Source organism: Thamnophis sirtalis, unplaced genomic scaffold, assembly GCF_051295495.1.
Source record: "Thamnophis sirtalis isolate CommonGarterSnake01/CBP01778 unplaced genomic scaffold, rThaSir2_p1.2 scaffold_3, whole genome shotgun sequence".
NCBI lineage: Eukaryota > Metazoa > Chordata > Lepidosauria > Squamata > Natricidae > Thamnophis > Thamnophis sirtalis.
Genome location: NW_028261383.1, coordinates 66,441,532 through 66,454,093, shown reverse-complemented (window position 1 = coordinate 66,454,093; position 12,562 = coordinate 66,441,532). Strand labels below are relative to the sequence as shown.

The 12,562-nt window shown below is 35.1% G+C and overlaps 1 protein-coding gene across 2 annotated transcripts in view; it reads right to left on the bottom strand.

Moving 5' to 3' along the window:
* The window catches only part of ERC2 (ELKS/RAB6-interacting/CAST family member 2), a 608,417-nt gene that overhangs the window by 48,312 nt on the left and 547,543 nt on the right, over positions 1-12,562 (bottom strand). The gene's annotated exons all lie outside the window — the stretch shown is intronic.

Sequence of the window (12,562 nt, the reverse complement as noted above, 5' to 3'; positions counted from 1 at the left end):
TTATTGTTTAGTTTAATATAAGCATAATATACGACTTGAAGAATTTTTAATCCTTAATTTATGATTTAACTGAACTTCATCAATATCTTATTCATGCAACTTGGAGCTTGTGAATTCTTTTAGATTCCTGTTCCTAAAGTTAAAGCTGTGTTTGTTATGATATGAAGATTGTTATTAAAAGGCATGACTCACATTATTCTGTAGACAATAGGAGAACAAGCAAACTATAAAACTGATTGTTTAAAAAAGTCCCAGAAAAAAACAGATTATGGAAGAGTGTTAAAGCTACAATGCATTTCATGCAGTCATGCCTTAGAACCTATCAGCTAGAGTGTAATTTCTCTTCCATTAACTTATCAAAGAATCCTAGCAGTGTTCTAAAGAAAAGAATCTGAGGTCTCTGGAATCAGTCTGAAATCAAAAGTTTCTGTGTAGATTGCTCGTGCTTCTGCTCATGCTAAGAAGAGAGTCATATGAAATTCTTTCCATTTTTTCAGGCAATTAAGCATGAACAGTTTACTGAAATTGAATCCACATCATTTTCTCCAGCTAAGTAACGGATAGAGATGTAGTAGGCACATACATCAAGACTGCATTTTGCAATGAAAACAATTCAAACACTGAGTTCATACACTGGAATGATAGTTTTAGAATATTGCACTATAAGAATGCATTCATTTTAAAAGTAATTGTTTGTCCACCTGGTGGGCCCTATTCGTAACTATGTAAGAAGATCCTCCCAGGTCTGATCTCTCTAGCATTTTGTTTCCATAGTGGACAACCAGATGCCTATGTGAAATCTAGGAACAGAGTTAACCTGTTCAAATAAGTGATCCCAAGAGATAATATACCCACTTTTGTTGGAGGTAATTTATATTTTATTTTATATTCATACTTTTAATTTTTCAAATGATGATTGTTACTTACAATTATTGTTTTAATTAATTGTTGTGCACCAATGCACAACATGCTTTGTGAGATGTGTGGCCATATACATTTGATAAGTATAATCATTCTTCTCAGTTAATCACGGGTTTACCATGAATTGTCTAATCCCCCTTTAAAGTCATCCAAACTGATGCCATCATTACATCTGGTGATAATGAATTCCATAGGGTAATTATAGGCAGGCTGAAAAAACGCTCCCTTTTTCTTATCCTGAATCATCCACAATACAACTTTACTGGGGTAATTCTGGAAAACTAGGTTGCTCATAGAGGCAATTATGTTCTTCTGGATCAGTTCAATTGGGAGCAGGTTGGGAGCGGGTGGGACAGTACTGTGCTGGTTAGGGTTAGGGTTAGAGTTAGGGTACCACTTAGTGTTGACTGAGAGCGAGAAGTCCCACCCTCCAATGCTACAATATAGAATTCTGCAAGGAGTGGTATTCTTTCCATTGCTTGGTGAGATCATTCATAGCCATGGTGTGAGGTTTTAGAGCCTGGAGGCAGTGATGTGTGTGTGTGTGTTGTGTGTGTGTGTATGTAATTGCCATTTACTTGGCAAGACTGAGTGGCTCTGAGCTTTCTGGATCTTCACACTGGATGGAGTTGCACTACTCCTGAAACACCAGGTGTGCAATCTAATGGTGTGTACCAGCTGTGTAATTCTATACTCACACCTTCTTGAGAAACAGATGGCAGGCAAGGCTGGGAAGGGCTTTGCACAATTTCATGTTTTAGGCTAGTTGCGCCCTCTCCTGGATAATGAGGCCAGACTCACAGTTACCTAGTCACCTCCAGAGGAGATTACTGTAACATGCTGTACATGGGGCTGCCCTTGAAGAGTATCTGGAAACTTCAATTGATGAAGAATGTGGCTGCACTAACAGTCATGTGCCCACCCAGGATGGCTTCCAGGTGCAATTCAAAGTGCTGATTTTGACCTATAAAATCCTGCATGGCATGGGTCCATGTTACTTGAGGAACTGCCTTTTCCCAATTACATCTACCTGTCCCATCAATCAAGCAGGAGAGGTATGCCGTAGGTACTGCCTGCTAAGGAATCCCCTCTGGTGAGACCCAGAAGTCATACTGAGTCCATTGTGGCTTTCACCATGTGGAGTATCATTCCCCTGAGATGAGTTTAATTCCATCCCTGGTAGCCTTCCAGAAAGTCCTTAAAGCTTGTTTTTTTTCCCCCAGCAACCTTGAGGATCCTATGAAAATGCTGCAAAATGGCTGTATGATGTCCAGTGATTGTTATTTCCCTGAGAATTTGGTTTGGCTTCTTCATGTTTTTATTTTGATTCAGTGTTTTACGATTGATCACATTGTTTTTAATGGTTGCTGTGTTTGTATACCACCCAGAATCATTTTATGTGAGTTGGGCAGCCATATATATTTGCTAAATAAACAAGAAGGAGAAACAACTTAGTCACATCCACTTTCTTCAAATGATACATCATATCAGAGGTGGGTTCCTACCTATTCGGTCTGGTTTGGCCAAATAGGTAGTAACTCCGGTGGACATGTGACTGTATCTATTCTATCGTCGGTGGCAGCATCTTGATTTTCTGTTCTGCACATGTGCAGAACAATCTTCACTGAAAAAAATGTAATTGTTATTCCTTTTTTAATGTTGTGCACATGCACAGATCATTTTAAGTGCAAATGCACACTTCTTTTTTTTTTTTACTACTGAACTGGTAGTAATGGCAGCTGGAATGCACCCCTGCATCATATTATATGAGCCTACTTTTTTACCTCCTAAGTTAATTAAAAATAATCTTGAATTCTATAAGATTTCTTTATAAAGAATTGCTCAGGTCCCTTATTGTTTTGTTTGCCATTTCATATTGTAATATAAATGATTTATCTATAGAAAAAACATGGGAATTGATACTGGAAATATTGCTGATTAGTTGCAAGCTTGTTCCTGCTATTCCTCCCTATAGTTAATTAGTTAATTCTACTTGAAATGTATTACAGATTTGCATGTTACAATTATTCTGATCTCTATATACTTATTAAAGAATAACACAATCCTGGATCTGCATTTGTTATTCATGTCTCTGCAATCTCATGGCACTTTGTATGATATAAAAATGCTTTGGATATATTCCAGCACAAAAACTATCTAGCTACATGTGCTATACATTCCAGTTCTTGATTCAATAAGCTACCCATTAGTTGTGCATTACTGCTGTGTATGATTAGTGAGCAGCTTTGGTATTAAAATGGTAAGAGATATGTTTATCATTGTAGCATACCACTTTGGAGAAAAAATATTTTGGTGTATGGTAGAAACAAACACTTTATTGCTACTAAATGATGCCTGTATTAAGTAGCTAATAACTGGACAGTTTCTTCAGCCCAGATGTGGTATTCAGCCAGCTCTGACAGGTTCTGGAGAACCGGTAGCTGAAATTTTGAGTAGTTCGAAGAACCGGCAAATGGGCTGGTCCCACTGCCTCCTAGCCTCCCAGCTGATTTTCTTCTGTTGCCCTGAACAGGAGAATGGAGTTGGAAAGCAGGTTGAGGGGGGAGGGAATGGGGATTTTGCAGTAACCTTCCCCCAGGAGTGAGGAGGGAATGGGGAATTTGAAGTATCCTTCCCCCACCACCACCCCCAAAGCCATGCCCACAGAGCCGGTAGTAAAAAATTTAAATCCCACTGCTTCAGCCACATATATTTCATAAAAAGCAGAGGATGAAGCCATCTCCTCCCGACATTTCCAGTAATCATTAGTCTAGCTGTGCTTCAGAAAGCTAAAATTTAATCTTGTAAATGGTCCCTTTTGGACATCCTGACTATTTTTCTTCCATTAAGCATGGTTTCTGTTTCACACACCATTTACAAGCTCAAATTAAGCGACATGATAAAACGTTTTCATTTTTAAAGGCACATTAATTGTTGTCTGGAAACTTTCTGCATGCAACACATCATCACCCATGGATCAGTTTTTGGCATTTGCTTTGCAAACAGACAGTGACTAAACTGCAAGAAGGCAGTTTCAATACAAAGCCTAGCAACGGCCAACAATGTGTACAAACTTGAGAAACCTGCAATCATCAGAAAGACGCTGTGCCAAATTCAGATTTGGAAGATCACCACATGCAATATCCTGCCTGGGCTTTGTTTCATTTGTTTTGTTGTTTTGTTGCAGTCAAAACCCACAAATATTGAGAAATTATGCTTATTTAGAAGATTCTTGCAAAGTGATAAACATTTCTGAACACTAGCGTAAGGCTATAAATCACATTGGTCTCTTTGAATTCATTGTTCTGTTCTTTTTCTTCTGATGTTGGGTGTCTCCATTTAAATTTTGCAAAAGTACAAGCATAATTCATTATGTTTTGGTTTTTTTCCCCTGTCTTTCTGCCTTCTTTAAAAAAACTAATAAGTAGCAGACTTGTTTGCTCCTTTTCTTTCAGACACATTTATTTTTCATGCCTTGCATGCCGTTACTTGTGACAGATAAGCCTTAAGAGTTATTTAAGTTCAGCTAAGCTCTTAAAGATCTGGACAAATAAATATGGATTATCTGAAGCTTGCATGTTTACCAATTATTTATTTTTCATTTGCCTTCCTTTTTATAACATCGACTTTCTTTAGTTGCTTTCTCAATCCAAAAAGTACAAGTTGATATTAGGAGCCAACTGTGTTTATTCATCCATAACTGAAAAAGTGATTCATAATAGTCCTGATCCATAATGTCATTATAGCATCAACTGATTTCATTGTTACTGCTGCTATTTTCAAAGACAGTAAGCCCTGAGCTAATATTCCTGTTTCATCATATACTTTATGGTGACTTTGTTCAGCTTTGGAATCCAGTCCAACAACCAATGTAAATCCAGCTCCTGGCTGGACTAGAGTTGAACCTATACCTCTGTCACAATACAGGTTTATCAAAATAGGGAAGCTATAGAATTCTAATAGATTCAAGGAGGCATATATTTCCCAACTGCCTGCACATAATATCATCTCCCTCTTCTGTTGAGCATCTAAAAGATTAATCAGACTATGCTAAATGACAGAACCAATGGTGGCTCCAGATTTCATTATGTTGATATAACTAACCATTTTTCTGAGGAAAGAAGGATACATATGCAATACACCCCAGGCCATAGACCCATATTTTTGTACCTTCTTTGGGATGCGCCTGTGATCATGGATCCATTAATACTGGATGTAAAGGATCCATTCTGTGCTTTTCAACTGTTTACCAAGTTAGAAAGGTAACAACATAAAACATCCAATTTATCCAAATCATGTATTTGGCTGAAGAACCCACATCTGCCCTAACTGCACTAGATCCAAGCAGTGTGTTGTTACTCTCATAAGAAGGGATATTTTTCTATGAGATGGTAATAGAGGGAGATGTGCATATGCTTTCAACAAACCCTGAACACCAACTGAAAGCAGCAAACTAGATTATTCAGACTTGATCCTAAATGATCTAAAGTGAGCCATTCCCCAAATCACAGAGGAATCTGCTTAAAAGAGATATATTTGACCCTCTATGATGCAAGCTGCCAATAAACATGTTGAATTTCCATAAAAAAAAATACAAAGTGATAGAAAATAAATGATAATAGCTGATGAATGTGAGCCTCTCTTAAACACAGAGGATGAAAAATAAAACTCTGTTTAGGATGATAATTTTAATCAGAGATCATTATAATATTCTTTGAGGATAGACCTTGTTAAAGCAAAATGACAGATATTAGATAGTGCTCTGTCTTTCTCTCCTTTCAATTAACAAAGGTGCTGTGGTAACCTAAAGCCCATTTCAATTATTCCTAATTTTCAATATGTTGTTTTTTGGCTGAAGATAGAATTTCACCATTCTCCACACAATAACCAACACAATGGAAACCATCTTTCTTTCTTTCTTTCTTTCTTTCTTTCTTTCTTTCTTTCTTTCTTTCTTTCTTTCTTTCTTTCTTTCTTTCTTTCTTTCTTTCTTTCTTTTCTTTCTGTTTTACTTCCCCCTCTCTTTTTTCTCTTCCTTCCTTCCTTCCTTCCTTCCTTCCTTCCTTCCTTCCTTCCTTCCTTCCTTCCTTCCTTCCTTGTAATAACGTCTTCTCATTATTCTCTTGCTCTTATCTGTGTTTTGTGGATGGAGGATACTTTGTCCTGCCTAAATCATTGGCCAGAGAATGAGATAAAGTCAGCATCATGAGGACACAATATAATATTAGAATTGCCAAGATATGACTACTCCCCCCCCCAATTGTTAGGTGAATATCGGAAAATATCCTGTTTCATCAATCTGGGTTCAGCATCAATAGAGTGAATTTTACAGCTGTAATTTCCTCTCGTGATGTTCATCATTGGTTTGTCTAAAGATTATAAAATGAAGTAATTAAGGCTTCTTCCCTGTTGTTTATCCTTAAAATGAGAGTGGTTTTTTCCCCCCTTTCTACCTTTGTTTACAATTTTCTGAGAATGTTCCTAGATTAGACATTAGATAGCCAAGACACTAAACAACAGGAGAATATTAGCTTTCTTTTCCTGTTCAATAATACTGTTAAAAAGGGGGGATGAAAGAGGAAGAGATCAATCACACTAGTTTGGTCACATATGTTTGGACATATTGTGCATTCATTATAAAGCATGTGAAAATTATCTTATTTTCAAGTGCCTTTGTCTATGTTCATATATGTCTGTCTCTGTGGGTGCATGCATGTGCTTATGTATTTTCTCAAGTTATTTTTCCCCAAACTACAAGCATTATCCTAAAATCCATACTTTTACATATATTTTGATACTTTTTAAAGCAAAATTTAGAAGTATAACCCCTATAGCGAAGCTATTTTCTAGTGATTTTGGATCAATTTGGAAAGTGTAACTCATTTAATACTATTATTGGCCTTGGATCTTAAACAAACACACTTTTATTTCAGTAAAAAGTTATCTTCTTCTGACTTTGCCTGATTTTTATTATATTTGATATGTTTTTACTTTGTTTTATTCTGGAATAAGTTTATGGCAGCTGAAATTGCTTTAAGTTTATCTGTGGTAAGAAATCGTATAGAAATATTTTAGTAGATAAATAATAAATAACTAGAAATCCAAACTTCGCAAAATGTGTGTGTTCCTCTAGAAGATGCAAGCTGCAACTGCTTTCCTATGCTAATGCGACAGGAAAAAAAATAATTAGGTACTGATGTCCTAAAAAGCATCAACAGTCAAAAACGTCCAACCAGATCTTCAAGGGGGACATTTTAAATTAGTGATTTTTAAAAAAAGCCAATCCAACTCCTATAAATAAACTTAGAAAATATTAAAAAGTTCAGAAGTTTTACGAAAGAGAATGGGAGAAATGTAATGCACCGACTTTGAAAAAAAGAATCCATCCTAAAGCATCCACTTCTTCTCGTTCTGCACTTTTAGTCCATGATTAATTTCTTTGCTAGATTTGCTAAAAGAGATTTGACCAGTGTGTCTATCTTTTTAAAGAAAAACAGATGTGCCTGAGAAAGCCATTAGCCCTCTGTAAGCATCCTATGTCCAATAAGCAAACTGACCACAATAGGCTTCTAACTATTCTGATTAAACAAATAACACAGAAGCACAGACCTATGGTTTTCTGTACTAACGGGTTTAAAAGCCTTCTTCAGAGATCATTATCTTGGGCCAGATTTGTAAAGAAAATCTTTGCAGAGCCTAATAATGCAATAGAAGTAAGCACTTAAGATATTCATAGTTTCAAAGAAGATCCTGGAATGGATGGAATCTTTTGTCAAGAAAAGTACTCTAATTTGAGGATTGAGGGAGGGAAGAAGAGAGAGATAACCCAGAACCCCCTGAAAGAATTTCTTCTTTGGTTCCTTTAAAACTTTATACATATTCAAATTAGCTAAGAATAATTATCTAGATAGTAAGATAATCAATTATTCTTCAAAGTTATCAAATTAACAATAGAATTTTGTCAAAGGGAAAGTAAAATAAAATCAAGAGAAGAACTGGGGGAGATGGATATAGTTGTCAATGGGTCTCTTATTTACAACTATTAGAAAGAATTAAAATAGACAAAAGACTTTACGATTTTGAAGATGGTAAGACTGATTTTGAAATAGAATTGTGTACAAATGATGAACATATAATTGCTAAAATGTATGAATGTTACTGAGATTTGAAAAACAAGTAAAAGGATGTATGCTAAAGTTTGGTTGGATGGAACACAGATGGAACAATGGAAAAATATGTGGCTAAGAGAATTAAAAATTATATTATAATGAACAAAAAAGGATATTGTATCATATTTGGTACGTGTGTAAAAACTAGATATTCTGGATTCAAACATATACACTGATTTAGAGGATTTTAAAGATTAGCATAAAATTGAAAACAGAGGTTTTTCTTTGGGGATTGATGGACAAATAAGTGGGAAAAAGTCATGGACCTTTGTTTTTATACATGATAACTCCAGCAAGATTATTGTACAAAGATGGAAAAATTCAGCACTACCCACATTGGAGGAATGGTTGAGGAAGATGATGGAATTTGCTGATATGACTAAATTGACTTCTTTGATCAAAGAAAAGACAATATCTACATCTATTGCTGACTGGGAAACCCCTAAGAGACATTTAACATGAAACAAAAAATGAGCTTGTAATTCTTTTTTTTTTGATGATTATACAGAAAAAAGTTATGAAAAAGAGTTAGGTTGTAAGAAATAAGAAGTAAATGTACAATTGTACTTATAATTGCTATAAATAAGATTGGAAGTTACTTTTGTACCTTTTTTCTATTCTATTTCTCTTTTCATTTTTTCATTTTTTGTATTTGTAACTTTTTCTTTGATGTCTCACCTTATATTAATTTCTATTAGTTTTTAACTTCTTTTTTTTAAAAAAAAAAAACTTGAAAATTGGAAGAGGGTGATAATTCATGTTATTTACCTCCCCAAATGTCTTCATATCTGTGATATTCAACAAAGTTTTTTTTCTGACAGTTTTAGTTTATTGTAGTCATTTCTTATTTTGGCATGTTACATAAATACTGATTTCAATTAAGTCAAAGATATTTTTTTTAAAAAAAAATCAGCCTATTCATTATTCTCTCGATCTTGCACTCTTTTAAAAACATGGCAAATTATTAAGTGCTATGATTGTGGTTTCTTGTTTTCAAATGCTATTTTGCGTACTGAAAAGGAAATGCTGCCAGCATTTTGTTGCTTTTCTGTTGTTTTTTCCCTTAATCTCCTTTGGGTTTCTGTGCTACTCTGTTCACACTATAATAATAAAATTTAAAAAGTGTGCACAACTAATACCCATAGGAAGGGGATGCATATTGTTAATATTATTTTTATTGACTTTAGTCTAGGGTTAGACAAAAACTTTTTTGGTAGAAATTTTGGAGTCCCCCTAAGGATAAAAACTACTTCTATAATTCATTGTTCTGCGTAGCCTAAGAAATGTGTATTAATCTACACTTTTGTGCTTTATTAAATTTTTGGAGCTTGCTGTTCTGAAGTACTGCTTCTCACATTCTTCCTCTTAACTCAGAAAATAAACTCTACACATTTTAACAGTTGAAAGTAATTATTTTACACTACTCTGTTGGCCAATATTTTGCCACACGGATAAGAAAGTGTTACCATTAAATTATGATTAGTAAATATGAGATTGAACTCATGGGCTGGTTAAAAAAAGGCAATTTGTCTGATTTCAGTTGTCCTGATTCCAATGAATCAGGAAAACGTAAAAGACTTCTCCGCAAAGGAACTTATTACCCTGTCTTGAATCTTAAATGTATCTGGGGGAAAAGTGGGGAAATGACTTCTTCCCTGACCTAGCCAAACTGAAGTGTTAAACAATATATACTTTCTCCACTTTTCTAAAGCTCCTGGTACTGTTTTAAATTGGGGTCAACTATTCTTTAAAAGTGACTACATACACTCAAAAAAACTTTAACAAACGTTTTGCTTTCACTTCAATCATGGAGAAGTGGAGAAAAGGTTCCTTAAAACTGAGCTGAAGATTCAAATCACTGTCTTCATCCTACCTCATTGACAGAATGGAAGGTTGTTGTTGTTGTTATTATTATTTCCAAAGAGAAAAGTAAAGGGAGGAACATTCATTTAAGCCTTCTCTTCCATTACAAGGCAGAGTGTGATGTGATTTATATTGTCTCCCAAGTTTGGGATTTGGTTGAATTCCCCCCCCCCCCCCAAAAAAAATTGAATGAATCTCAGAATAGAGGTAAAAATACCCCCCCCCCCTCCACTGCCGGACATGCACAAAACATACAAACAATTTTCTATGAGGGATTGGAGGGACTGGAGGAGAAGTTGGAAAGCCCTCTGGAATGAAGAATTAGAAAATGAGAGGTAAAAAGTGAAAATGACAGGAGCACTTCTTTCTTGACCCCCACCCTGTAACATTCCAAACAAGTAGTCCCCAGAACATAAAAGGTTTTGTTTGCAAAAAATCACCCTGGGAAAATAGGAAACACAAACAAAAACAACAACCCTGAATGTACATTAGATGCAAAGAGTACAATATATGGAATAAGTCACTCCATCATTTCATTGATGGATTGATTTCAATCAATCAATTTAGGAAAACGAAGCTATTTATTCTTTTTAAATTACAAATATTTCCATTTTCTAATACCCTAAAAATGCTACGTACATATAAAGAAATGTCCCTACTTAAGCAAAATGGAATGTAATATCAGTAAGTGGTCTACAGTCCTTTCCTGCCCAGTCCTTTCCTGGATTTAATGACTTAAGAGGGTTTTGGAAGAAGATATTTGTTTTTACATTTTAACGTAATAGTGTTCCAAATGGGGGGAAAAAAACCTACGTGATAAAATGGACAGTGATATTATCGAAGTCATCAGCTCAGGTTTCATGTACCTTTTATCTTCTCTTATTGCCTATATCTAGATGGTTGGGCAGAAAGATTTTTCAACGAAATAATGCAGCAAAAAAATGAAATTGTTGGAGATTATCTAATTTATGTTGCAAGCCAAAGTAATTGGTTTTGATCAGCTTTAGGAAGCATCCAATTCCATTTTGGCTTATGCAAATAAGAGAATGACTAACAGTATGCACAAATTAAGTTTTTGTGCAGTAACTGCTGGATAATTTGGATGGCAATTTGAGGTTTATCTATCTCCATTAAAAAGAAATACATGTGGGTTTTTTTTGATAAATGCATACCTTTGCCAGATAAACTATTAAAACTTATATTCTATTTTCTTCTTTTATATTTATTTGTTTACAAATAAATGAGTGCTTTATTGTCAAACTGGTTGAGAATTCTAGGCACTACAACTTCAACATTCTGGTCTCAGATGAATTTTGTAGATCAGGTCTATTGGAGGCTAAAATATACAGCACCTGCATGGAGGGTACCTTGATCATTTTGTATATACTATTATGAAACATGAATTCCTGGTTCAGGATGGAAGGACCTCAACTGCACAAACTGTGAAACTCACTGGGTGGTCTTAAGAAAATTATCTCATTATCTAAACCTTGGAGGATTGTTATTGTATTGTGAGACTGTAAGATTGTTTTGATTCTTATGATAATCTTCATAAGAATTTGTGTTACAGATTGTCTGTAACAGTCTTTGATACTCAAAAGAAGATCCTGTGCTAGAAAGATTAATTCTAACATTATTCTGAAGTTTAGTGAAGGTATTATATTATATGGATATAAAATCGATCTGTCTTTCAATTCCTGTTTCCACAGCCACACATTTCATGTTAAGCTCCAGTGTTTAATTTAATGCCAGGTATGGCATTTTCTGGTGTAATTACAATAAAAGTGATGTCTGACTGCCTATGGTTGATAAGGTACAAATGTGCATACTTTCTAACCATTCTGTGTTTTCTGATTGTGGATAACTGAATAACTGAGGAATAGTATTATTTTATATTTTAATTGGAAAGCATTATGGGAAGAATTACTATCACACTCAGCAATCTCCTTTTCAAGAATGTGAAGAAATGTAGGTGCTATAAATTAATGGTTGCCAGTTTGGAGGGGACCAAAGTTCTACCATGAAGGAATTTCTGTCCATTTCATTTCTTGTTCATTTCTAAGAAAGGAAGAAAGGAAGGTCCAATTTCACCCCCATATCCTCCACATACAGTTATGGTACATAGTATACAAAGCCAACTGTGGTACTCTGAGGCAGAAAATCCTACAAATATTTATGTCTGTTCCCGAGCATAACATTACAACTACAATTTCAACTAATTGTTGAATAGTCATCAACTACACAAATACCACCACCAATTAGTTTATTAATATTGCTGTTCCTGGAGATGCCAGAGTCGAAGAAAAAGAACTAGAAAAAATCATGAAATATCGCAACCTGGCCATCAAAACTACACAGCTATGGATGAGGCATGTAACAGTGATACCCATTGTCATTGGGGCACTTGGCACCATGTCCAAGAATTCTACAAGATACATCAACAAATTGCAGCTTCCTGAAATAACTGCGCTACTCGGAACATCTTATATTTTAAGAAGGTACTTGGTTGATACATAGGACGCTGGCAGCAAACCTTATCAACCATTAGCACCAGTCACTGGTACTTGTAATGCATTTTTGAATGTTCAGTTGGCCGAGATTCATGTTTA